Raw genomic sequence first — 25,181 nt, forward strand, 5'->3', positions numbered from 1 at the left:
GGATTGTGAAAAACGCGTCGTTCTTGGTACGATTTATTGTAATCAAATGTCAATTAATGACAAAAATGATTCCAATGGCTCTGAGCTCTGTGGGACTTAACAGCTGAAGTCATCAGTCCCCTAGAATTTAGAACTACTTAAAACTAACCTAAGGACATCACATAAATCCATGCCCGAGGCAGGATTCAAACCTGCGGCCGTAGCGGTCGCGCGGTTCCAGACTGAAGAACCTAGAACCGCTCGGCCACACCGGCCGGCAATTAATGACATATCAAGGTATTAGCTAGACAACTTTCAAGATTGTGGGAGAATAAATTTATAAATATTGTGCATGACATGCACAAACACTAATGTGCAGGTTCGAATCCTGCCTCGGGCATGGATGTGTGTGATGTCCTTAGGTTAGTTACGTTTAATTAGTTCTAAGTTCTAGGCGACTAATGACCTCAGAAGTTAAGTCGCATAGTGCTCAGAGCCATTTGAACTAATGTGCAGGCATGTATATCCACACACACACACACACACACACACACACACTACACGACCTACAGGAGATTTAACTGTAATATTCCCGTAAAAAGATATTTTGTGGTGTTCTCTGCAAGAGAACTGGCACTAGATGAAATAGAAAATTCTTATTTAAAGTACTGCATTTCACACACGCTACTGAATTGCAGCAGTCATCTAATACGAATGACCCGATGGTTTTACTAAAAATGAGAAAGGTGAAATGATTTCTATTTTACGTGGAAGGCTATTGTTAATTTTTAATGGAATTTTAGAAGCTGTAACCTCCCAAGAAAAATTTTTTGTTAAATATAAAATGCAAAATGGTGCCAAGCGTAATCTCGCCACAAAATTTAAGGAATGAAGATTGATCATAAACCACACAATAATATTAATTAGATAATGAACCATGAACTGAATGTAACAGCTAAACAGAAATAATTAAACCTGATAAATTTTATAAGGACAGCAGCGCTGACCTTCGCTGAATAAAGAAGCAAAAATTCTTACCTCAGTAAAACTGCATCTATATCTGCTCTTATCTATCGACACAGCTTCGTGCAATGCTGGCGTATATTTAATTTTGATTCATGGAGGAAATGCATAGGAAATATTCTTTAAATTGAAATGATTACTTTTCTTTAAAAGAGTTACTTTATAAAAAAAATGTTATTGGGGCATTTTTTTAACAAATTAATTACAATTAACATACATTACTAGATGTGCGCAATGCTGCTTCATTACCTTCTACAACAGTACTCATCGTCCACCACAATCCTGACCAGAGTCGCAAGAAGAACACGCCGTCGACGCATGCCGACGCCTGCTCAATACAACCGTCCACTCGCTACTACTGTCGACTGACTACTACTACATACAGAGTACAACTCACTACTGCAGACAGAGTGCAACTGTTCCTGCCGAATCGCTACACGCAACTACTAGCACTGTCGTCTCGCGCGGTCAAGCGCAGACTACCAACGATAAATAACTCTCTGGTCAGAGATTCTGTCAAGCCTCGCCATCGCTGGTAATGAATACATACCCTCCACTGGGGGGGGGGGGGGGGGCAAAAATTTGGCAGCGATGGTGAGTCATTTGGACTTGCCATGAGCAACAATTTTTTTTTAATTAATTAACTTTTACAATCACAGACTATGTACATATATATATGTGCAGAACATGAAATAAAATATAGTGCACATGCACCGAGTACAGAACATATCAGATAATGACAATATATATATATATAATGAGTACAAAACATATTAACAAATGACATAAGTGCACATGCACTGTAGTTCAGAACATATCAGCAAATCAAAAAAATATATATGTCATGAGTACAAATCATGTTAGCAAAAATGCTTTTCACTATGTTACAAGAATTAGGATAGGAAAGGGAAGGATTGCATCATGGTTGTAGCACTTTAGGTTGCACGCAGCTGCACTGAAGGTCCATATCTTTCTACAGAAGCACAACACCAAGTGAGACAATCTGAAGTTCTTTTCCCAGAAGTACCAATCAGCGTAGCCAAGACACTGAAATGTCGTAGTAATATTCCATGTTGTCTTTTTGGTAGTACATTAGGTACACCAAACAGTAGGACCGTAATAGCGTCTCCATCGCTCACGGTGGTGGACAGCATGTCGTGTCAACACCACGTTCTTGTAAGGCACACCAACGTAGAATTTGTGCAAAAGCCAAATATAGTGCTCCATGATCATGAGGATATACAGGACAAACGGATATTGCAGTAATTCCAGGCAATTAGGTCAGTAGGTGAAGGACATTAAGTCACATACTAGTCTTCATTGAGAATTACATTAATAGTTGGTGGCACTCATTGCCCAGTTATTGAACATTTCTGTACCAAGTATAAACTATTACAGAATAATGTTCATAAGTCGTTTTACAGAGAACATTGGCACTCATTGCCTAATTATAAACCATTAGAAGTCATCATTGAAAACAGGAGGTAACAAATGACATAGTATTACAGAATAATGTTCATAAATCGTTTTACAGAGAACATTTTTTTTTAAGCAATGCATTGCGTTGGGTAATTACTGAAGAATGAAAATATTTGCTTTTGAGTTGTTGCTGCAAATGAAGATGTGTAACGTCATTCGTCATGAGTCAGCTGTAGCAAGATTATGAAACAAGTAGAGTATATGTAATCACATTCATAAATGACATAGGTTTAATGAACAACTGCTTATAGCACATTAATTTCATAAATAATTTCTCCTGCAAAATACAAAAATGGATTATTAAACTATACGAAGAAACGCATTTTATGCTGAAAAGTAGTGAACTTCGAATTAACAGGTAGTGAAATGGGTATAAAAAAAAGGTGTTCCCTAGCTGTCCTTTCCAAAACCTTCAGTCATCATACTATGCAATATAACACATACTGTCAAAACGACCTGCAACAAATACTTAAATAACTACATAGCATCTCTTAACTAACAGCAAATATATAAACTTCATCACTATTTTTATCTGCAAAGAAAAAACTTCATTATCCATATCACCATAACTCCTTAGTATCATCACCTGTAAAGAAAAACTTCATTATCCATAGTAGCATATTCTTCATCATTTTTCATCACCATTCATTATCATCCGCAAAAAAAAGGTCACTTCATTACTCATTACACAACTATTCCTTATTTCTAGCATCTTTCATCACTAAAACTAAGATGTGTAGTTCTGTCTGACAACCTGCATCAATCGCCATGTATTCTGAAAGAAAAAATTTGTTAAGACTGCTATTCTACGATGTGTATAGTATATTCTTGTTAATGCTTGTTAATTCTGATCCATTTACTCTTCCTCATGAGTGTTTTTATTTTATTTTATTTATTTTTTTTTTTTTTGCTTCTTCTTTCGTTCATTCCGAAGGTGAAATTCCATTTCTGTTTAATTTATTTCTTTTACACGTTATTTCTTTCTGAAAATGATGAACAAAGATTAATGTCTTGCATTTAATTCATATACCCATTAGATAAAAACTGGTTTATAGTAGCATAATTGAGCATACAGCATAGCATGACAGAAAACGTAATATGTCAAAAACATAGTGTTCAGAGGCAAAAATATACACAGTGTATCACAATGTAGCAGCAAAAAAAAAAAAAAAAAAAAAAAAAAAAAAAAAAAAAAAAAAAAAAAAAAAGTAAAGTAGTCACGATTTTGAGATATCATAAGGCAAAAATGTCAAAGTCAACTGGTGTTTGCTATATCTTAACTATTTCATAGTGCATACAAAGAAAACAGGAAAAAAATCGTACATACATAAAAAATGATGACATGAAATGTGACTTTTTTGTGTTCAGCTTGTATGTTATGTAGTTAATAGAGGCGAGAATTAAAGACTTTAATAGAGAGAGAATTTAATAAAATTAATATGTTACTAGATAAAATTGCATAATTATTCATAAGATACGTAAGTTTATCTGCAAAAATGTGCACGGTCTGATGTGTAACGACAAGAAAAGCGACCTGCTAACCTTACCTTGCCGGGCACTTGCCAAGAAAAATACGACAATCATCAGTAAGTAGATAAATATAATTGCATAAATGGTCATAAAATGTGTAAGTTCATCTGGAAAAATGTGCACGGTCTGATGTGTAACGACAAGAAGAGCGACCTGCTAACTTTACCTTGCCGGGCACTTGCCAAGAAAAAATACGACAATCATCAGTAAGTATTCATGTGAATATAATTGCATAAGTGGTCATAAAAATTAGCAAATGGCATTACAGCATGTTAAATCATAAAGTATCTTCATTCAATAAAAGGTTTGATATTCGATATGTGGTGGTTTCCTTTGGTTTTTCTGGTTCTCAAAGTTTCGATGTGTACAACATTGGGGTGAGGAATGCTGCGAATCCGATATGGACCTGCGTATAGAAGCTCAAATTTTCTGCATTTACTCTTTCCTTTGTTCGATAAATAGTGTGTACGTACTAATATCTTCTGTCCAATGTGAAAGTCACGGCATGTACAAACCTGTTTTTGCTGTCTTCTCCGGCGCTCTGCGGCACGTTTGATGTTGTTCAGCGCAATGTCAATTATTTCATGGTGTCGTAGTCGACGAGATGTAGGAAATGTTACTAATTCTTTAATTTTGTTAGGTGGTTCAACATTTTTCAGTATAACAGACGGAGATAGCATAGTGGATTCATTTGGTATGGAATTAATTACATCAGCATGTTTCAAATAACGGTTTCGTGAACAAGATTCTGCATGTCAAAAGTATTGCTTGCGTTACTGGAATATACAACCTGTACTGTATTTAATCAAATTCTTTCTGACGTGTTATTATTTTCGGGAGGATGCTGTGGCATTTCGACTATTTGAACTGTTCTGTTATATCTTCCAGACGTATTACGTTCTGGATGATACCTACTGTCTGGTTCATTCATGAGAATATGTTGTTGCTGATCATTTTGCTGCTGGTAAGACCGACTGTTATTAAACGTATGTTGATAATTGTGCTCATTGTTTTTACGTCTGTCGTGATAGTCATTTCTATACGGTGCATTGCGATAGGAATTAAAATACTGTGTTTTCTGTACGTAGTTATTTCTTTGCTGCCGTGCGTTACTATTTGTTGGAGCTGAGACTACACGTGCACATGGCGAAACATTAAAGCTTGGTTGACCTTGTGGACTGCATTGTTGGTTAGGTATGCTAACCGGCTGACTTTCATGCTGTTGCGGTGGAAAACTTGTATTGTTACCAAAATGTGTTTCCTGTTGCTGATAATTTTGACGATACTGATAATTAAAATTTTGCCTGTTATTAAAGTTCTGTTGGTTGTCGTTCCTGAAGCGTCTATTACCTTTACTATTGAAATTGCGTGGCTGATCGTAATTACTGTAACTTTGTTGGCCTTGGTTATTATATGAAAAATTTTTGTTTGCAAAGGAATAATCCGATTGCTGCACTTCCAAAAACTGTAACAGATCTCTGAATGCCGAAGTGTTTTCTTTTTGCTGACCCGTTAATGATCGCGGCAATTTAGAAATACATAATTGAATGAGTGCAGATTCACTATATGGTTCACTTAAGTACTGGTTTTGTGGGACCATATGTTCAAAAAATTGAGTGACACTGGAAAAATTTGAGTTCTCATAATTTGGTAAACTAATTGGTTGATCCTTAATTCCACGCTGTGTCGTCTTCGACCAATACGCTGACAGAAAAGCATTCTGAAATTCTTCTACCGAGTAGCATTGTTTCGCGATCGGTCTCTAACGAGTTGCCGGTTCGCCTTCCAAAAAACTGCAAATAAATTAAAGTTTGTGCGTTACAGGCCAAGTCGGTGGAAAAGAAAAGCTAAATTGTTGTATCCAATCCAGTGGGTGAATCTGTGTTCTGTCATTTTTAAATACTTTAAATTTTCTCAGTAATAGAAAATGTTTGTAATCAAAATTATCGTCTCTGTATGTCGGAACCTGTTCAGGATTGAATGAAAATCTATTTGACTGGGACTGTTCGGAATCTAACTCATGTACTCTTTGTAGATTACCTAAATTATACTGGCTGTGTGAGTGTGAGAAATGTTCGGAATTCGCCGTATGCTGTGACGTGTTATTAACTGAAATATTTTTTATCTCTGTTACCTCTTGCTGTAAACTTGACAATTTTCTATGTAATGTGTTATTAGACGAATCGATCTCATTGATTGTCTGCTGTAAATTTTGGAATTCAGGTGTTTGGTTAAACAAAATCGGTGCAGTATCGTCTGATTTGCTGTCATTATTACTTTCGATAACATCAATACGACTGGCCAATTCATCATATTTTTCAGTCAGTATTTTTACTTGATCATCGTTTTTAGTGTCAGAAGCATTAATTTGTTTTTGTATTTTACGTGTGGTTTCGCTCAATTTTTTAACGTCTGCTTTAATGACATCGGAATCCTGTGTTAGTTCTAATTGTTCGAGTCTGTCTGTCACTGTCTGAAAGTCTACTGTGTGTGTGTCTGTTTTTGATTTAAGATCGGAAATTTCATTACGTAATTCTGTATTCAACTGTTTGATGGTATTAATTTTGTCGGACACTGTAGCAATATTGTTGTCTACGTATGTTTTTGCTTTCGCAAACAATTTACGTTTATCTTCCTGTCTCTGTGCGGTAATTGTTTCCATAACTTGTCGTTTTACTTTATTCTGTTCCTGTATGAATTTACGGAAACGCGTATCACTATTTTGTAGGTGAAGATTAAAACGTTCGTCAATTTGAGTGTTCTGTTGGTCGAATTTCGCGTCTATCTTTGCATCCATTGTGCGCGAAAGTTCTGCTGTCATTAATTTAAACTCGTCGCGTAATTGTGTTGCTTTTTCAGAGCATTGTTTACCGACTGCACTAATTTCGTCTCGAAGTGATTCTGTTGCAGCTGTTTGCATATCCCTTAATTCTTGAGCAACAGATTTAATTTCTTCGTTACTTTTCCTAGCACAAGCCTCAATTTCCTCACGTAATTGTTCTTTAGTATCATGACACTGCGCGGCAACGGCTCTAATCTGTTCACTAAGCTGTCTGGAATTGTTGTCTAATTTTTCATTAAGGATATCTTGATTTTCATTAAGTTGTTTGATCTGTTCACTAAGTTGTTTGTGATTGTTGTCTTGTCTTTCATTCTGTTGTTTAGAATTTTCATTAAGTTGTTTCAACTTTCCTTAACTTGTTTGTTATCTTCATTATTTTGTTTGTTTGATTCAAGAAGTTGTTGCAATAATGCCATCATTTGATCCGAGCCAAAATTAGCATTTCCATTGTCTGTGCTGTTTGATGGTGTACCTGCAATTGTCACGTTTTGTGTATCCATTTGGATATTCTGTGATTCTTGAAAAGGTTTGCTAATCGGATGTGCACTGTTAGTCCCTACCTCAGAATCAAATAAATCTGCCGTACTTTGAGTACACTGTTCATTTTCATTAGAAAAATTGATCTGTTTGTCACGTAAAACCTGCAAACCGGGTGTGTCAAGCTGGGCAGCGCTCATTGCAACAGAACGTCCCGCGTCATCAATTGTCGTCAAATTAACAGAGGACACAATTGAATTCGTTTGTTCAACGTTAAGATAAAAATCATTACAAGTGGTCGGTACGCACTGATTGTCAGTAAACGGAGGATTGTCATCATTACACTGTGTGTCACAAGTACTATCGGTCAAGTTATTTAGGTCGGTTATTTCACTCATTATACATCGCGATGTACTGTTAACAGTTTTTCGCGGTATTTTTACAAAAATCACAATTATTCACAAATGAAACAAAGACAATGCAAAATCCAACAAACACTATTACAACAAAGAGCAACAGATTGCCGATGATCTGTGGAAGAAAGAGACAAAATTAGAAAATACGTTGCGCCAAATGCTAATTATATTAAGTAAATAAGAGCAGATATATGACTACTTCTCAGAAGATTCCCAAAGAAATACGATCCTGGTTCGGATGACGCCAAGTGTAACCTCCCAAGAAAAATTTTTTGTTAAATATAAAATGCAAAATGGTGCCAAGCGTAACCTCGCCACAAAATTTAAGGAATGAAGATTGATCATAAACCACACAATAATATTAATTAGATAATGAACCATGAACTGAACGTAACAGCTAAACAGAAATAATTAAACCTGATAAATTTTATAAGGACAGCAGCGCTGACCTTCGGCCCTGTATTCTGAATAAAGAAGCAAAAATTCTTACCTCAATAAAAACTGCATCTATATCTGCTCTTATCTATCGACACAGCTTCGTGCAATGCTGGCGTATATTTAATTTTGATTCTTGGAGGAAATGCATAGGAAATATTCTTTAAATTGAAATGATTACTTTTCTTTAAAAGAGTTACTTTATAAAAAAAAATATTATTGGGGCATTTTTTTTAACAAATTAATTACAATTAACATACATTACTAGATGTGCGCAATGCTGCTTCATTACCTTCTACAACAGTACTCATCGTCCACCACAATCCTGACCAGAGTCGCAAGAATAACACGCCGGCGACGCATGCCGACCCCTGCTCAATACAACCGTCCACTCGCTACTACTGTCGACTGACTACTCCCCCAGCCGACTCGCTACACACTAGCACCGTCGTCTCGCGCAGTCAAGCGCAGACTGACATCTACTGCAGACTCGCGCAGATTAGCGCAGACTAGCAACAGCTAACGATAAATAACTCTCTGGTCAGAGATTCTGTCATGCCTCGCCATCGCTGGTAATGAATACATACGTGTTTCAAAGCTGATGGCTCAAATGGCTCTGAGTACTATGGGACTAAACATCCGAGGTCATCAATCCCCTAGAACTCAGAACTACTTTAACCTAACTAACCTAAGGACAGCCACACATCCATGCCCGAGCCAGGATTCGAACCTGCGACCGTAGCAGTCGCGCAGTTCCGGACTGAAGCGCCTAGAACCGTTCGGCCACCGCGGCCGGCTTGAAAGCTGATGTCCTCACTGACTGGATGGTGTACTTTCCTTTCCGCCTTTTATCATAATTGTGTATATTCAACTCTATACAATATTTATGTCTACTACAAAGAGAAAAACGTTGCTAACGTATTTTCGAGGGAGGAAAAGTGCATTTTAATAGAGTGACCATATTTTACACATAACTAATGAGGAGGTACTGAATAGGATTGGGGAGAAGAGGAGTTTGTGGCACAACTTGACCAGAAGAAGGGATCGGTTGGTAGGACATGTTCTGAGGCATCAAGGGATCACCAATTTAGTATTGGAGGGCAGCGTGGAGGGTAAAAATCGTAGGGGGAGACCAAGAGATGCATACACTAAGCAGATTCAGAAGGATGTAGGTTGCAGTAGGTACTGGGAGATGAAGAAGCGTGCACAGGATAGAGTAGCATGGAGAGCTGCATCAAACCAGTCTCAGGACTGAAGACCACAACAACAACAACATTTTACACATCTTTTCTAAGCGTGCATCTACCACAGTGGAAACTACGATGAGGAACACACATCCCGTTTGAGGAAGGCTGTAGCCTAGCTAGCGGTAAGGGGATGCAGCTTGCTGCCTAAAGAGAACTGGCTTCCGCATACTCAGCAGCTAGTTGTATGGTTACTTTGCGTTTGCCCAGGCGGCTGACTTCGTTAACACTCTGGGTGAACTCTTTCAGACTATGCCCTATTACGAGAACATACACTAATGACAGAGTGAAATTGCTCATGTTCACTGCGAAACTAAATGTCGCTTGCTAGTGTTCCGGCCACGTGACGCATTAAGAAGAGTTCATTGCGGAGCAGAAATGTATAGAGAATTACTTGAGCATAGTGTTCAGCGCAGATGAGACTCTGCAGCGGACTACCTCCTCGTGTCCTCGTGTTGACCCAACGACACAGTCAATTACGAATGCAGTGGCACTGTGTCATCTAGATTGGACGGTGCGTCAATGGAAGCGCGTCCCCAGGTCGGATGACTCCCGTTTCTTGATAGGCCACGTCGATGGTCGTGTCGTCTGCTTAAACACGAACTGACTGCCGGTGGCAGGCCGGTGGGCTAGCATTGTGCTATGGCGTGGATTCCCCTGGGCTTCTATGGGACGTGTGGTAGTAATCGATGGCACCATGACACCTGTCGACTAGGTAAACATTACTGCACAGCTCCTGCATACTTTCATGGTTGATTTCGACCTCGACGGCAATGGCGTTGCCAAGAGGATAACGGCCCATGTCACAGCCCGGAATTGTGTTACAGTGGCTTGAGGAGCATGACAGGGAACTCACGCTGATGTCTTGCCATCATATTCGCTTGATGTGAACCCGATGAAAATTATTTTAGAGGGTATCAGCCACCAACTTCGGGCCCACAAACCAACGTCATGTAGTTTACTGTTGCCACATACCTCTGAACATCTGCTATCGACTTGATGAACCCATGCCACGCAGAATCGAAGCTGTATCGCTCTCTAAAGACGGATCAGCACGCTATTAACCTTATTCTTGTTTTTTTTTTTCTTCTTCTTCGTTCTTGTCTTGTTCCTTTCGACTACAGGATCGGCACTGTTGCGCAGGGTGTCCAGGCTAGAGGTATACAAAGCCATTTGTTCGTATTTCAGAACCTATTAAAATTTGTAACTTTATTTATCCAGTGTAGTGAACAGAAGCTGAAACATGTTTGTGCATGGTGGTAAATTCTTATGTGGGCACCAGTTGTACCTCGACAGATATCGATACGGTACTCCTCGTCACATGCTCATAAGAATGACAGGTGTCGTGGCCTCTACCGCGGCGTAGATTGACTTTATTCAGTAAACAATGTCCCCAATAAACCCCCACGCCCTGAAAGCCAGTGGAGTCAGGTAGAGAGACTGAGAGGGTTAGGTAATGGGACCACTCCTTCCAGGCCAACGCTCAGGAAATTTCTCACGGAGATATATGGTAACATACCCGTGAAAGTCGGATAGGGCACAATCCTGCTGGAAAATGACTGCGGGAGGTATCTGTGGACCTCCACAACTCATCAACATGCCGAAATAGGAGTGACCTTCCCTTGTAGACTGCATAAGAAAGGAACAATCGGAGCATATTTACACTCCTGGAAATGGAAAAAAGAACACATTGACACCGGTGTGTCAGACCCACCATACTTGCTCCGGACACTGCGAGAGGGCTGTACAAGCAATGATCACACGCACGGCACAGCGGACACACCAGGAACCGCGGTGTTGGCCGTCGAATGGCGCTAGCTGCGCAGCATTTATGCACCGCCGCCGTCAGTGTCAGCCAGTTTGCCGTGGCATACGGAGCTCCATCGCAGTCTTTAACACTGGTAGCATGCCGCGACAGCGTGGACGTGAACCGTATGTGCAGTTGACGGACTTTGAGCGAGGGCGTATAGTGGGCATGCGGGAGGCCGGGTGGACGTACCGCCGAATTGCTCAACACGTGGGGCGTGAGGTCTCCACAGTACATCGATGTTGTCGCCAGTGGTCGGCGGAAGGTGCACGTGCCCGTCGACCTGGGACCGGACCGCAGCGACGCACGGATGCACGCCAAGACCGTAGGATCCTACGCAGTACCGTAGGGGACCGCACCGCCACTTCCCAGCAAATTAGGGACACTGTTGCTCCTGGGGTATCGGCGAGGACCATTCGCAACCGTCTCCATGAAGCTGGGCTACGGTCCCGCACACCGTTAGGCCGTCTTCCGCTCACGCCCCAACATCGTGCAGCCCGCCTCCAGTGGTGTCGCGACAGGCGTGAATGGAGGGACGAATGGAGACGTGTCGTCTTCAGCGATGAAAGTCGCTTCTGCCTTGGTGCCAATGATGGTCGTATGCGTGTTTGCCGCCGTGCAGGTGAGCGCCACAATCAGGACTGCATACGACCGAGGCACACAGGGCCAACACCCGGCATCATGGTGTGAGGAGCGATCTCCTACACTGGCCGTATACCACTGGTGATCGTCGAGGGGACACTGAATAGTGCATGGTACATCCAAACCGTCATCGAACCCATCGTTCTACCATTCCTAGACCGGCAAGGGAACTTGCTGTTCCAACAGGACAATGCACGTCCGCATGTATCCCGTGCCACCCAACGTGCTCTAGAAGGTGTAAGTCAACTACCCTGGCCAGCAAGATCTCCGGATCTGTCCCCCATTGAGCATGTTTGGGACTGGATGAAGCGTCGTCTCACGCGGTCTGCACGTCCAGCACGGACGCTGGTCCAACTGAGGCGCCAGGTGGAAATGGCATGGCAAGCCGTTCCACAGGACTACATCCAGCATCTCTACGATCGTCTCCATGGGAGAATAGCAGCCTGCATTGCTGCGAAAGGTGGATATACACTGTACTAGTGCCGACATTGTGCATGCTTTGTTGCCTGTGTCTATGTGCCTGTGGTTCTGTCAGTGTGATCATGTGATGTATCTGACCCCAGGAATGTGTCAATAAAGTTTCCCCTTCCTGGGACAATGAATTCACGGTGTTCTTATTTCAATTTCCAGGAGTGTATATAATTAAAACCACGATTAGCCTTTGGTCTGTCCTTTCCGTAATCAGACACATCTCCTGGCGTCACACTTAACCGTTTTCAAAATTATGTCGGTTAGCTTCTCTACACATATGGAAGGGAGACTCATCATTGAACAGCACTGCATTCCCGTAGTCGTTATTTTCGCCTATACGATGCAGCATTTCAACAGCAAAATCACATCGCCTACGGCGATCCTCAGGCAAAATCTGATGAAAAAGTTGGTGTTTCTAAGCACGCAACCGGTGACGTTTGTGCACCATCGAACGGGGACGGCTAGTTCTCTGCTAATTTGTCTAACCCATTTACGTGGACTTCAAGCCAATACTTCGCACACACTTTCAACTGTCTCTTATTCGCATGCGTATGAAGATGTTTTCCAGCACTTAAAATCAAACTTCCAGATTCTCAGAGTTCTGTCCCGCTGATAAATGGATTTACATGTGGGAGGATCCTCGTTTCATCCTCATCCTGAACGCGGCTGAACAGGTGCTACAGATTTTACCTCTGCTTACTGTAGCACACACTGAATCTTTAGTTGGGGCGTCCACATGATGACTGTCAGTACGTCTGCTTGCTGCACGGTAAAAATTCGTACACACGCGCACGCTGATTCATACGACCCAGTACAGTACGTGGAATGGTGAGAGCCACGTCGGGGAGAGTTCAAATGGCTCTGAGCACTATGGGACTTAACTTCTGAGGTCATCAGTCCCATAGAACTTAGAACTACTGAAACTAACCTAAGGATATCACAAACATCCATGCCCGAGGCAGGTTTCGAACCTGCGACCGTAGCGGTCGCGCATTTCCAGACTGAAGCGCCTAGAACCGGCCGGCTCGGGGAGCGTGTCTGTGACGATTCAGTATTTACCCAATGTCGAGTTCTTTCGTTGTAACCACTCGTTTATGTGCATCTCTAGCCCTGATTTCCTCTATGTGGTGAAGAAATGTAAGAACCAGTGGGTGTCCGGATGCTCTTCGTGGACCCCCCCCCTCCCCCCAGGGCAAAATTAGTTTAATGGATACGTTTGCGTTAGAATAAAGCACATGTTCAAATGTGAGACCATTTTCTAAATGTTTGTGCATCATGTATCTGAAACGGAACATGGGACCAAGCCAGGTATTTATGAAGTTGGATGTGGGAAACAGCCTAAAACTTTTCCAAGTTGGATGTGAGAAAGCCCAGAAGCCGCACATTAACGTACACGGTTATCCGGGCGGGTGAGCACACTATGAACCTTCCGCTAGCGGCGCCCCTTTTTGGGCCATTTACAGTACAGTAGCGTCGCTGCTCAAAGGTGCACACTCCTTCATCCCACGAAGGAACTTAACCTTGCAACAGACTGCATTGAAAATAAAAGCAAGGAATGGGAGACATCACAATACGTGAAAAAATGAAATTTATTCGAGATTAATACAAGTAGAGGGAACTTACAAACATACTTTACGTACATCTTACGCGTGATTAGGTTACATCACGAACCTTGATGGAGAAATATCTGAGACTAGTGGTAGTTTCGCAATTTACTCATCACACAACTCAGTAAAATAAATATTTCAAATATCAGATAGCATTTAATTTCACGCCACATTATCACAGCATAATTTTCCCTTTTTATCTCAGCCAGATGATAACAAATTGTTTCAGGACATGTCAGACGCCTCATTGCTACCCTGTGTCGTATTTTGAGTAGGATGAAATTTGTTGCACGTTATAGTTATGTGACTCAGGCACAAGTACTTTCCACATGCGATGCAAGAATACATGGTGCTTTGTGCTGTCTGCTCTGGTAACATGGCGCACAAAACTTTCTCCTTCGCTTGACGCCTTCCTGCAGAACTGGTGCGAATCTGTGGAAGGGCAGTTAGGTGAGCTCTGCCAGCTGTAGCGGTAGATGTATGGGCAGAGATGTCTCGTCGTTCCTTCGGCGTACCATTTCTTGTTATCAATCCTCAGTGCAAGTGACGCAGGAAAGCACTCCAGGTATCCGAATCGTAGACGTTTCTTGTCATAGCCGTTTCCATTGTATAAAACCTGAGAGATTGTACCAGCCAAGCTGAGAATAGAAAAATATATCACCATTGGCCGTAGCTGTGTATTTCTAGCCCCATCATAGGTTGCACACAATTTATCAACCGTGTCAATTCCCCCTTTATTTTCGTTGATCATTTCAGGTTTTGCGACTGTACGTTCTGACGACCGCCGCCGCCATCAATCACGTAAAGTAGCTACATTCCTGCCAAGTCTTTCTGCAGTGTTGCAGAAGGAACATCCAGCTTCTCGTAGACCTGTTATAAAACCTCACTAAAACTAACTGAGGTGCTGATAATGTCGTTTTTGTCACCTTGGAGGCAGTCGTGACTGGAATCAGCTCACCACGTGCAGTATCAAAGTTATCTAAGTCTTGCGACAGTTACAGATTGTATTTGAAGCAAACCTTGTTTGCATTCTCATGGCGCTACTAACGCCATGCGATTGGTACGAATTTTTAACAGACATGATCATTCAGCTGTAGAAGCACGCCTACCAATTTCCGCTAATGTCGCACAAGTCATTCTTGAAACTTCCTGGCAGATTAAAATTGTGTGCCGGACCGAAACTCGAACTCGGGACCTTTGCCTTTGCCGGCCGCGGTGGTCTCGCGGTTCTAGGCGCGCAGTCCGGAACCGTGCGACTGCTACGGTCGCAGGTTCGAATCCTGCCTCGGGCATGGATGTGTGTGATGTCCTTAGGTTAGTTAGGTTTAAGTAGTTCTAAGTTCTAGGGGACTAATGACCACAGCAGTTGCGTCCCATAGTGCTCAGAGCCAACCTTTGCCTTTCGCGGGCAAGTGCTCTACCAACTGAGCTACCCAAGCACGACTCACGCCCCGTCCTCACAGCTTTACTTCCGCAAGTACCTCGTCTCCTACTAGCTCATTTGGTAGAGCACTTGCCCGCGATAGGCAAAGGTCCCGAGTTCGAGTCTGGGTGCGGCACACAGTTTTAATCTGTCAGAAAGCTTCATATCAGTGCACACTCCGGTGCAGAGTGAAAATCTCATTCTGGATGTCATTCTTGGTTGTTGCGACTTCTTTTCCATCAGTGTGTTTTGATGCCATACTTTGCTCGCTTGGTTGGGATGTACTGACGAAAACCACAATGTCCACGCAAAGCTTCCAGTTGTCGTAGAGAGTAAAATTTTCTCCAACAGAGAAACATTTCTCACCGTTAGCGACAAATAACTCAAATATTTCACTTAGTGGAGCAAGTCGGTCGGCTGTTTTCTCTCCTTGCTCGCCCCTTGCTGTCGTCGAATCGAATGTATCTCATCGAAAACTTGGAACGACTCAACGACATGGTGAGCGTAAATAATTCCACACAATCTCCATTGATATCACTGAACTCTTCCAAATAATTTATGAGGGACGCGTAATAAACACCAGCAAGGTTCAACGAGCCAATAAAAGCTTTTATTTCAAGCAGGATTTTTGAACGACCACTCTTATGGAGGGTGAAAACAAGTCTCACTTTGTAAGTCCTTTTGTTTGTCAATGTGGCGAGTGAGTTGAAAAATGACTCGTAGAAATGAAGTAGCCATGCATCACTGATGGTTTTCGCATATTAAGTGTTGTATTCTGCCTACTCGTCAAATGTGGCATGCCTAGGAAACCTGCTTTCTCGGATCGCTCGACAACAATTCAAGCAAATCGTATTAACGAAGCTTATTACAAAAGGAAATGACAACAAAACTTAACTTTGAGAATTTAAAATGGTGTGTTGCAGGCAAATGGAGACGGACAAAATAAGAAATCTCTTCACTGTAGACAATTGCTAATACAAAAGAAGTAAGAGAAGTTGTTGTTGTGGTCTTCAGTCCTGAATCTGGTTTGATGCAGCTCTCCATGCTACTCTACCCTGTACAAGCTTCTTCATCTCCCAGTACCTACTGCAACCTACATCCTTCTGAATCTGCTTAGTGTATTCATCTCTTGGTCACCCTCTACGATTTTTACCCTCCACGCTGCCCTCCAATGCTAAATTTGTGATCCCTTGATGCCTCAAAACATGTCCTACCTACCGATCCCTTCTTCTAGTCAAGTTGTGCCACAAACTTCTCTTCTCCCCAATCCTATTCAATACCTCCTCATTAGTTACGTGATCTACCCACCTTATCGTCAGCATTCTTCTGTAGCACCACATTTCGAAAGCTTCTATTCTCTTCTTGTCCAAACTAGTTATCGTCCATGTTTCACTTCCATACATGGCTACACTCCATACAAATACTTTCAGAAACGACTTCCTGACACTTAAATCTATACTCGATGTTAACAACTTCCTCTTCTTCAGAAACGCTTTCCTTGCCATTGCCAGTCTACGTTTTATATCCTCTCTACTTCGACCATCATCAGTTATTTTACTCCCCAAATAGCGAAACTCCTTTACTACTTTAAGTGTCTCATTTCCTAATCCAATTCCCTCAGCATCACCAGACTTAATTCGACTACATTCCATTATCCTCGATTTGCTTTTGTTGATGTTCATCCTATATCCTCCTTTCAAGACACTGTCCATTCCGTTCAACTGCTCTTCCAAGTCCTTTGCTGTCTCTGACACAATTACAATGTCATCGGCGAACCTCAAAGTTTTTATTTCTTCTCCATGAATTTTAATACCTACTCCGAATTTTTCTTTTGTTTCCTTCACTGCTTGCTCAATATACAGATTGAATAACATCGGGGAGAGGCTACAACCCTGTCTCACTCCTTTCCCAACCACTGCTTCCCTTTCATGTCCCTCAACTCTTATAACTGCCATCTGGTTTCTGTACAAATTGTAAATTGCCTTTCGCTCCCTGTATTTTACCCCTGCCACTTTCAGAATTTGAAAGAGAGTATTCCAGTTAACATTGTCAAAAGCTTTCTCTAAGTCTACAAATGCTAGAAACGTAGGTTTGCCTTTTCTTAATCTTTCTTCTAAGATAAGTCGTAAGGTTAGTATTGCCTCACGTGTTCCAACATTTCTACGGAATCCAAACTGATCTTCCCCGAGGTTGGCTTCTACCAGTTTTTCCATTCGTCTGTAAAGAATTCGCGTTAGTATTTTGCAGCTGTGACTTATTAAACTGATAGTTCGGTAATTTTCACATCTGTCAACACCTGCTTTCTTTGGTATTGGAATTATTATATTCTTCTTGAAGTCTGAGGGTATTTCGCCTGTCTCATACATCTTGCTCACCAGATGGTAGAGTTTCGTAGGACTGGCTCTCCCAAGGCCGTCAGTAGTTCTAATGGAATGTTGTCTACTCCCGGGGCCTTGTTTCGACTCAGGTCTTTCAGTGCTCTGTCAAACTCTTCACGCAGTATCATATCTCCCATTTCGTCTTCATCTACATCCTCTTCCATTTCCATAAGTCCTCAAGCACATCGCCCTTGTATAAACCCTCTATATACTCCTTCCACCTTTCTGCCTTCCCTTCTTTGCTTAGAACTGGGTTGCCATCTGAGCTCTTGATACTCATACAAGTGGTTCTCTTCTTTCCAAAGGTCTCTTTAATTTTCCTGTAAGTATCTATCTTACCCCTAGTGAGACAAGCCTCTATATCCGTACATTTGTCCTCTAGCCATCTCTGCTTAGCCATTTTGCACTTCCTGTCGATCTCATTTTTGAGACGTTTGTATTCCTTTTTGCCTGCTTCATTTACTGCATTTTTACATTTTATCCTTTCATCAATTACATTCAATATTTCTTCTGTTAACCAAGGATTTCTATTAGCCCTCGTCTTTTTACCTACTTGATCGTCTGCTGCCTTCACTACTTCATCCCTCAGAGCTACCCATTCTTCTTCTACTGTATTTCTTTCCCCCATTCCTGTCAATTGTTCCCCTATGTTCTCCCTGAAACTCTCTACAGCCTCTGGTTCTTTCAGTTTATCCAGGTCCCATCTCCTTAAATTCCAACCTTTTTGCAGTTTCTTCAGTTTCAATCTGCAGTTCATAACCAATAGATTGTGGTCAGAATCCACATCTGCCCCTGGAAATGTCTTACAATTTAAAACCTGGTTCCTAAATCTCTGTCTTACCATTATATAATCTATCTGATACCTTTTAGTATCTCCAGGATTCTTCCAGGTATACAACCTTCTTTTATGATTCTTGAACCAAGTGTTAGCTATGATTAAGTTATTCTCTGTGCAAAATTCTACAAGGCGGCTTCCTCTTTCATTTCTTCCCCCCAATCCATATTCACCTACTACGTTTCCTTCTCTCCCTTTTCCTACTGACGAATTCCAGTCACCCATGACTATTAAATTTTCGTCTCCCTTCACTACCTGAATAATTTCTTTTATCTCATTTCATCAATTTCTTCATCATCTGCAGAGCTAGTTGGCATATAAACTTGTACTACTGTAGTAGGCTTGGGCTTTGTGTCTATCTTGGCCACAATAATGCGTTCACTATGCTGTTTGTAGTGTAAGAGAAGTAATAGAAGAGAATTAATACAGTTCCTCAGTTCTTCTATTGCCTATTCTTGCCATCGCTGCTGTGGAACTCAGTGAGCTGGGCCACGGCCACGTGGCGCGCCGCCTGTGTCTTCGTATAGATGGCACTGCCGTCGTGTTGTCATCCTGGAGAGGGGTCAGTCGGCATACTATTGGCTGAGGCCGTCGTACAGCCCCCTCTGCTCTAACGTACTCGCCTAGCGTGCCGGCTCTTAAAGTTACGCCGGTACATTAAGTTTCACCTTTCACCCCAGGAAGGTAAGTAAATTCCGCTTACCAAGTTTCCTCCTGTTCGATATGAGACTTTTATCCCATTGGATCGAAAGAATTTTCAGTAGCTTCTTCTTCCTATTCTTCAGCGTCAGTGTCAGGAGGGTCACTAACATCGCCGTGTCTCATCAAAGAGAGCCCTACGCAGTCTACCAACGTGATGGGCGTTGTCACCATCGAAGATTCGCCCTTTAGCGCAAATACTGCAATATAAGATATGAAATTTCATGTATGGTGGTGCTGCAGCTACCAAGTACAGTCTCCAATTTATTCTAAGATCGAATCAGCTCTCACACACATTCTATATGACACCACAGTAAGATGGAGGGAGAAAACTGAAGAACTCCTTTACCCGAAGAAATTAAACTAATGTTGGTGCAGCACCTTCGAGGTTATGAGGGCAGCCAGTTGTGCTGACAGGCTGGACTACAGGCAGTGACGCGACTGGCCGTTACGGGTGCGGAAATCAGGAGGACACTGCCAACCTTGGCAAAGGAAACAAAACAATCATACACTCTGAGGTGCGCGCCGCTAGCAGAAGGTTAAGCTTATGGCCATAATGGCAGTGTCCTGTCTTACTCACCATCCCCCCCTCCCAAACCGCTAAGGACAGAAATGTGAAACTTGAAGAGGGTGTTGATTTTATGCTGTAAAGCCCCCTAAAATGGTGAAATCAGACATTATATGTTTTATGAAAATATTTCCATGCGAAAGAATTTTTAAAGCTAAATCTATGAAAATTGAATTCGGCTTCTCGCTTGGAATAGAAAAATGCGTGTTTCACTCTTTTTTGAAATCAGACCCTATGGGGGAGAAATACAGATTGAAAGTCTTTATGGAAATATTTCGTTATTACAGCCTTTTTGAAGCTAAATCTATGAATAGTCCTGTTTGGCTTCTCTGTTTGAAGTAAAATTAAAAAGGAAAACGCACATCACTGTTAGTGGAAACTCAACCCATAAGAGAATGAAATAGGAGATGGCAACTTTTAAGAAAATATTTCGTTATATTAAAAAAATTTTAAAGGTAAATCTATGAGAACTGGTATTTCCATTCTCGGATAGATAGAAAGAAATACGTGTTAGAGGGTGAAAGTTTCTATGGAAATATCCTCCACGAGAACGCAAAAGGCATGATTAAGCGAAAAAACCTTGTACTGCAGCTACGACAATCGTTTTTTGGTCAGAAGTACATCTAGAAAAGACGATGCTTCTATGGCCTTAATTAGCATGAAATGTTTAGAAGAGCTTGCTATTTGTGAACAACAATAAAATTCAGTTAAAGGAAAACAAAAATTATCTGTACAGACCGTACAGTCTACGCTAGCGAACCAGCGAGCGCTAAGCTAGTCAATAATAAAACTGAATTTCCATTTCTTCAGCAATAAGGAAATATTCCTGTTGAATTTCTTGATACCTTATTTCTTGTAGTCCCACCTAAATAATAATTAGTTGCCCTTAGACCTGTCCAACGCGCACGCTTTGGCCCAGTGTAACCGCAACGATACTGCCATTTCCCTGCACAGATCTGTTTGAAGTATTCACTTACACACAAGATATTAAACAGCAATAACACAGCCAATTAAACTTCTCCGGAAAAAGGGAGGATACGTTGCCCCCGTGATCTGCATTGGAAGCATGTGTAAGTGAAACGGCACAAACAGTGCCAGCCCGAATTCCACGTTTCAAGCAGACAAAAGAGATTTCCATAACGTGAAGAAATAAAGGAAGCAGACAGGACCGAAATAGCTCGTTCCAGACCCGAGCGGCCGGAAGGCGGAGGAAATTGAATCGGAAATAAACCGGGCGAAATCCGAAGTCAGGAATCGACGATCCGCCTGCGTTCCCCGCAAAACAAGCCATACTCCACTTTTTTCTATAGAAAAAGTAAGCGATAAACCGACATCTAGTTTTGATTGAACAACGGCTCTCTATCAAACATCGTTTTTTCCCCATCTGCTAGCGCTTTTCCATTATTACGAACTTTCAATATTGCTTCGCTTTGCACAGCAGAAACGGCAGGCAGCTCATTCACATCAATACGAACACTTTGAGCACTACAGCCACTAGCTTTCGCATTTTTGTTTGTGCGTAGTACGTGAGGTCCCGCTGAAATGCTGTTTATGAACGTTTACTCACTATTGTTATAGCTAACAAAGTAAATTTATTCAGTTTCATCATTTCGTTGACATGGAGCAGCAACTTTATTTAAATTCCTTAAAGCGTTTGTTTATGGTTCTGTCAACAGCTGCAGTATTTATAAGGTGACTAGTTTCGAAACTTAGAGGTGAATTTTCAAGCCTGGCCTACTGAGGCTGCACTGACAGTGCTGATCTTACTAGCAAAGATCGAGTGGCAACGTATGATTTGTATATCTTTGTAGGATGAATGTCACACTCTGCACATGCCTGTTACTAAAATAAATCAAACTTTTCAGTCGTTAACACAACCATTAATAAACGCTTTCCAGAAAGTAAAGTTACTTAAAACGTACCCGTGGACTGAAGGAAAAATTGGTCGCGGTTACTATTTAATAATTTGAATGAATATTTCGGTTCAACCATAATGTTGTGAGAGTAATAAATGTATGCTCCTATTAGTTCAGCCCAAACAACCACCGCAGCAGTTCATGAAGGGTATAGTTCAATGGTAATCAGTTTGGTTCCATCGCCCGTTAGTGGACGTTCGAGCCTTCATAGTGGGCGGTAGGCCGTTGGGGTTTTAAAGACATTCTCAGTAGGTTTTCATAGGATTTTGACATACAGTATTTGATAAGTAACTATTATTATATGCTGTAACTCGCGGTAAAGCTGCTTTATAAATTTTGTAAGTAAAGTTGCTTCCTTGCTTCCTAAATCACTATTACTGAGGAAACAGTGGGCGGTTAGACAAATTACCTAGTAACAGAGATACAAAAGTTTGCGGCAGGTAAGAAAGATTGGCTACCCATCGTATAGTTTACGCTCGAAAATTAACACCTATTTGACAGAAATCTCTATAACAGAAATGTGGCAACACAAAAAGGAAATAAAGAATAACATTTATTGAGTGGTTGTTAAAAATGGTACTTAATTTGGTTTCAGTTTGGTACGTGGTATTTGTTGTCCTAAACCTAATACAATGAAATCTAGAACTTTTCGTAGGTGATTGTCTACAGCTGTTAAATAATTTGCAAAAAGGGCATTAGTGCCATCAGCTGTACAGTTTTATGTTTACTGTCTAAAAGTTTTGAGAGTTACAAAACATCTTCAGGAAGGAAAATTTAGTACATAATTTCAGTCATATATGAGCCATACGAATTTAGAACATACATAATTGTCACAATAGTCTCTCTTAATAAAGTCCACATAAACAAGCTGTTCCTTGGCACAATTCCAAAAGTGCGAATTAGGCGATAACTCAGCATTACGTTAGAGGTACAATACTGCTGTATGTATAAATAGTAGTAAGTGTAGAGTTATCATAAAATGTACACTACCGTAATTGCGCCAAGGCACGGCGTATTTATGTGCGCTTTCTTTATTTAGAGTGTTACGACAGTTATCTATGTCCTACATTTTTATGGGTCATGTATGACGGAAATGTATGGTTGATCCAGTGATGTAATATTTTTTCCTTCATCAAGGTGATCGTAACGGTCAAAACCGAAAGAGAGTCAAAATAAAACAGTATAGCTGATGGCACAAATATGCTTTTTCCAAGTAATGAAATCCAACTAACTTCGCTGACTAACTTTGCTCTCTCTTGGCAGTCTATCATCTTGTCACTATAAGTGAAACTAATGTTTCAGGAACTTCGTTACTGGTTCTACTTCTGCTAAACAGTGATTGATAAGTCGGGAGGCAGTCTTCAGAGTTCTGTACTAAGTTGACTGCGGGCACTGACTTGAGCTGTCTACCTTCCGAATCGTTACCGTCTTAATTTCGGCGGAAAGATTTTCGGATATGACCTTACAAGGAGGAAGCCATGTAATCCGTGGTTGACAGTGTTCCCTATGGCGGCGACTGTCCATACTTTCGGCGGGAGAGCGTATACGATATGCTGGAGGAAGTGGCATAGAAGTAGAAAGAGGTCTGCTCAGACTTCAGAGACTCCGGAAGAGTGGTTATGCCAATGTGGTGGTGACCTCGCATGGTATTTACTGTGTTCCTCTTATTTGCTAAACAACAAATATTAGTCCACAATACCTTATCTTTCTTTTATTAACTGACTTGCTGAGTAACAGACATTGTACTTGTATGTGTTAAAGCCAATCTTCTGTTAGTTCATCTCCTCCTTCAATCTACCCCTGTCATCACCTCTCTTTCTCTCTCCGTCTATTGCCTCCCAATTCCTTCCTCTGTCATTTCCTCCTCTTCCCTTTCTCTGTCCATTTCCTCCTCCGCCCTCTCCAAGTTGTCATCAACTCCAATAGGAGGCTGGTGGTTCTTATCCCCATATATTTTTTTCCAGATCGTATGTAATAAGTGTAACAGTTAAAGTGAAATAACAGAAAGTGTTTAGGGTGAACGTTTTACCCATGGCTTTGCGAATTCACAAACATGACCAGTATATTTCACATATATTTAACAATATTCACATGTATTTATACACATATTCCACGTGTATCTCTAGCAAATTAAGCCATGCAGTTTTATTTTCAGGCAGCCCAACGTCTATGACGCGCTATCTCCTCAACTAGTATAACGATGTAATTTTTCAGATACATCCAGTAGAGTATGTGGCTACTGTCTGAGAAATGTCCTGCAAAGAGAGTCAGTAGCACAAAAGTAATCAATCAAAATATCATGCATGAATGAGCAGATTTTCAGGCATCTCAGTATTTGACGTCATACCTTGTGAACTATTTGTAGTACAATGATAAATTTTTGTAGCTACTTTCAGCGGTTTATGTGGATAAAGTCTGCGAAATGAGTTGCGAATTGAGTTATTAACAAAGCAGTAATAAATTTAAACATCATGCATAATACAACAGTTTTTCTTGGATCTGTTTATGACATCACAACTCATGGACAATGTGTCACGTAGTGATATAAGTTTGGTGCTACGTTCAGTGGTACAAGTGAATACAGTTAGTAGTAAAGAAGTAACAAATTAAAGCTTCATGTTTCAAGCTGCAGTTTTACTGAATGAGCACTGGAAATGTAGTAAGTGATAAACTTTTATTTTTGTCAGCAAGAAGAACTTTCAATAAGATTTGGAATTATGTGTAAAGTTTGTTGCAAGTCACTAAGTTCTCTCATTCTTAGATAATGGATGAATAATAGAAGTATGAGTCTTCGCGCGTCACGGGCTGCACAGCTTTTTCACCCACTCCACCATGTTTGATAGATAAGTGGTTCTTACCACCGCAGCAATGATAGCGAAAGTGATATGTGCACCACGTTTTCTTGAAATAGGTCGAGTGGCTTATGAGGATATGTGGAACATCAGAATATACATACATTAATTTATATTATGTATGGAATTGTAACTTTTTTCAGTGCGGTATTAAATTTCTTGTGATTGTGTGTGTGTGTGTGTGTGTGTGTGTGTATGTATGTGTGTGCGTGTGTATACAGAAGTTTCTTCTTCCAACATGGGTTTTAACATGACCAACATCTTAACGTTATATTAAACAATGAAGTTGCTGATTTCTGTTGTCATGTAAAATCTAAAATTAGTATCTATATTTCACACATAAACTATAGCATGCGTTGGTCACAAAAAATTTTTATTTCTAGCTCTTCAGTCTGAAACCTAAAGATTGAGATAAGTGAAAGACAGGGTGATTCAGAAAGATTCACCGAATTTTGAAAGACTATTGTCTCTACGTAATGAAAACAGGAACTTGTAGTAAACTTTATTTCACGATTAGGGCAACATAAGTCATATTTTCTAAAGAACAATCTGGTACGT

This window comes from Schistocerca nitens, chromosome 2, assembly GCF_023898315.1.
Source record: "Schistocerca nitens isolate TAMUIC-IGC-003100 chromosome 2, iqSchNite1.1, whole genome shotgun sequence".
In the NCBI taxonomy this organism is placed as follows: domain Eukaryota; kingdom Metazoa; phylum Arthropoda; class Insecta; order Orthoptera; family Acrididae; genus Schistocerca; species Schistocerca nitens.